Source organism: Patagioenas fasciata, chromosome 23 (genome assembly GCF_037038585.1).
Source record: "Patagioenas fasciata isolate bPatFas1 chromosome 23, bPatFas1.hap1, whole genome shotgun sequence".
Lineage (NCBI taxonomy): Eukaryota > Metazoa > Chordata > Aves > Columbiformes > Columbidae > Patagioenas > Patagioenas fasciata.
The window spans coordinates 8115640-8119012 of record NC_092542.1 but is presented as its reverse complement, the minus strand read 5'-3'; the positions used below and the strand labels follow the sequence as shown (position 1 = coordinate 8119012).

Genomic DNA, 3373 nt, shown 5'->3' with positions numbered 1-3373 from the left:
AAATCAAAGCTGGGATTGCTTTGGCACTTTGGGCCACTTTAGAGCTAAGCCTGGGCACATTTGTGCCCTTCGGGATCGTTTCTGCCTATATCTGGGAGTTCTTTGGTTTTCCAGTTTTGTTTATACCCAAATCTGGGGGTGTTTGGGCCATTTTTGGCCATTTTTTTACCCAAATCTGGGCATACTTCGACTCTTTGGTCCAGTTTCACCCTGAATCTGGGGATGTTATACCCCTTTTTGGCCAGTTTTGCTCAAATCTAGTGGTGCTTTGGTTTTTTCTGCCTCTCTTGACCCGATATACTCAGGTGCTTTTGCCCATTTTTTCCCCTGATATGGGCACTGTGATCCCAAATATGGGATGTTTTCATGTTTGCCGACAGCTTTGCACCCAAGTGTGGATGTTTTTGCCTCTTTGGGCCACTTTTTGCCCAAATACTCAGATTGTTTTGCCTGTGTTGACCAATTTAGCCCCCAAATATTTGGAATATTTTGTCGTTTTGCCAGTTTTTTCCCCAAATACGGCTATTTTTCTGCAAGATATGGGCACTGTTGTCCTAAATATGTTGTGTTGTGTTTTGTTTTTTCTCTCTTGTCTATGTCCTCTTTTACCTGGAATGCAGGAGTGTTGCTCGGTGAGCCTGGAAACCTCTCTGATCTGTGCTTGACTCCAGGACATGGCCTTGGCAGAGTTGATCGAGCTTCTCAGCTGGGTCCTGGTTAGGAGCCTTGGGCTGTCCCAGAGGTGAGTTGTCACTGTCTGTCTGCTTGAGCGAATAAACACTCGTGTTTTAATAGGTTATTCGTGTGTGATTGTACCCAAGATCCTCTCAGAGGCTTTCCAAAAGCTTTTTGTGCCTTGGTGGTATTACACAGACAAGTCATGAATGTTCAATTTGCCTGAAAACCTGCTAGGTCTCAGCAAAAAGGTCACCCGTGCTCTGTTTCTAGCTGTGGGAACACACACCTCTGTATGTGTCTCGTGTCATTATCTCACCCTCTCCCATCACAGCAGGTGACTGAGGAAGCAGGAGATCACAACGTGCCATGGAAGCTCCCCACCCGTGTTTGACTCCCTGTTTGGTTCCTGCAGTCCATGCTGATCAAGCCTCTTGGTGTAATCCTGTTCCTGAGCCTGAGGGGAATCGCAGGGGTAAGTGTTCAGTGTTCATTGGTTACTGGCCTTTTGCGTTTGTTAGTATTTGGTTTATTATTTGTGAACGTTTTCTTGCAATAGTTGAGCCTTGCAGTAGCCAGCAGGCTCTGATTTAGGAGAAACATGGATGATCATTTTTTGCCCTGGTGCTCCATGCTCCCACGTTAGTGTGGGTTTCCTTTTGTGTGTGTGAGAGGTCTCCTGGTCAGAAGGCCCTGAGAGGCCCCGTGTTGGTCCATCTGGTCCTTGAGGGGTGTTGCATGTGGCCTGGACACAGTAGTTTGGAAGCTGCCAGGTCCCAGACAAGGGCTCTGCAGCCCCTCTGCAGCTTTGGCAATTTCAGCATGCGTCTGGGTCCCGTGTTGTTGCCTGACCCCCGTCCAGGCGCTGCAGGTCATTTCACAACGTGAAATGGAAACGCTTTTCCTTTCTGCTCGATTCCAGCCGTCCCTGTAGGCAGCGGCTCCTTGACTGCTTCACCTGAGTGTGTCCGTGAGCCTCGGGGCGATCCCACAGGTACAACCTGGGAACAAATGAGCGTTTCCATGTTAATTTTCCGTTCCTGTGAAATTTAGCTTGCTGCTTGCTTGGCTGACGCTCGGTCACGCAGAGGGGAAGTGGGTCCAGCTCAGTGCTGTGCCCCAGAGGGCTCTGCCTTGCAAAGCTCTTTGCCAACTGCTCCATCTCTGCGCCGCTCGCAGTGCCGCTGCCGAGGCAGCAGCAGGTTGGGGCTGAGTTTAGAGCTGGGTGAGCTCCAGGGAGTCCTTTCTCCTGACAGCTCCAGGCCTGCTTAGTGGCCACTGAGTTTGGGTTTGGGTTAGGGTTAGGCTTAGGTTTTGGAGTTTGGGTTAGGGTTAGGCTTAGGAGTTTGGGTTAGGCTTAGTCTTAAGCTTAGGAGTTTGGTTTAGGCTTAGACTTAGGGTTAGGAGTTTGAGTTAGGATTTAGGGTTAGTCTTAAGGCTAGGAGTTTGGGTTAGGGTTAGGAGTTTCCGTTAGGGTTAGGCTTAGTGTTAGGAGTTTGGCTTAGGCGTCTGGGTTGGGCTTAGGCGTCTGGGTTGGGCTTAGGCTTAGAGTTAGGAGTTTGGGTTAGGGTTAAGGGATTGGGATAAGGGTTAAGAGATTGGGTTAGGGTTAAGGGATTGGGTTAGGATTGGGTTTAGGGTTAGGAATTAGGCTTAGGTTTAGGATTAGGATTAGCGTTATGGTCTGGGTTAGGAGTTGGGGTTAGGAGTTGGGGTTAGGAATCTTAACCCTCGACAGGGACAAAGGGGGTCCCCAGGATGTCACAATGGGCCCTGGGGACAACATGGGGCCCTGGGAATTCACAATGGGCCCTGGGGACAAAGAGGGGTCCTCTGAATGTCACAATGGGCCCTGGGGACAAATGGGGGTCCCGATGGTGTCACAATGGGCCCTGGGGACAAAGTAAGGTCCTGGAATGTCACAATGGGACCCAGTAACAAAGGGGGTCCCCATGGTGCGAAAATGGGCCCTGGGGACAAAGGGGGTCCCTAGGATGTCACAATGGGCTCTGGGGACAATGGGGGGTCCTGGGATGTCACAATGGGCCCTGGGGACAAGGGGGTCCCCCGAATATCACAATGGGCCCTGGGGACAAAGGGGGTCCCCACGGTGTCCCAATGATCCCTGGGGACAATGGGGGGTCCTAGGAAGTCACAATGCGCCCAGGGGAGAAAGCGGGGTCCTCTGGATGTCACAATGGGCCCTGGGGACAAGGGGGAGTCATGGGACGTCCAATGGGCCCTGGGGACAAAGGGGGTCCCCAGGATGTCACAATGGGCTCTGGGGACAAGGCGGGGTCCCCATGGTGTCACAAAACACCGTCCTCAGGGATACGGGTCAGTGCCAGGGGTGGGTTATGCTTGGCCTCCATGACCTCGAGGGTCTTTTCCAACCAAAATGAGTTTTTAGGGTTTATCCCAAATGATGGGAACCCCCGCTTCCAGCTCTGCTCTTCACCAAACACCTTTTAGAGGATGAAGAGGAAGGAGAGGCAACACCTCAGCATACGGAGGGTCTTCCCCAAAGGGGTGGTCTGGGGTATCCAAAACACAAGGGGTGGTGTGGGCATCCGAAGCACAAGGGGTGGTCTGGGGTATCCAAAACACAAGGGGTGGTGTGGGCATCCGAAGCACAAGGGGTGGTCTGGGGTATCCAAAGCTCTCCTGGAGCGACTGCTGCTTCTTCTTGCTTTCCATC

The 3373-nt window shown here is 51.9% G+C and overlaps 1 long non-coding RNA gene across 1 annotated transcript; it reads left to right on the top strand.

Annotated features, from left to right (window-relative positions):
* The first annotated feature begins 625 nt into the window (after positions 1 to 625).
* On the top strand, positions 626 to 1674 carry LOC139825488 (uncharacterized). The gene is made up of 3 exons (XR_011735550.1): positions 626 to 742; positions 1010 to 1150; positions 1598 to 1674. It is a non-coding gene; the product is annotated as an uncharacterized lncRNA (long non-coding RNA).
* The last annotated feature ends 1699 nt before the right edge of the window (positions 1675 to 3373 follow it).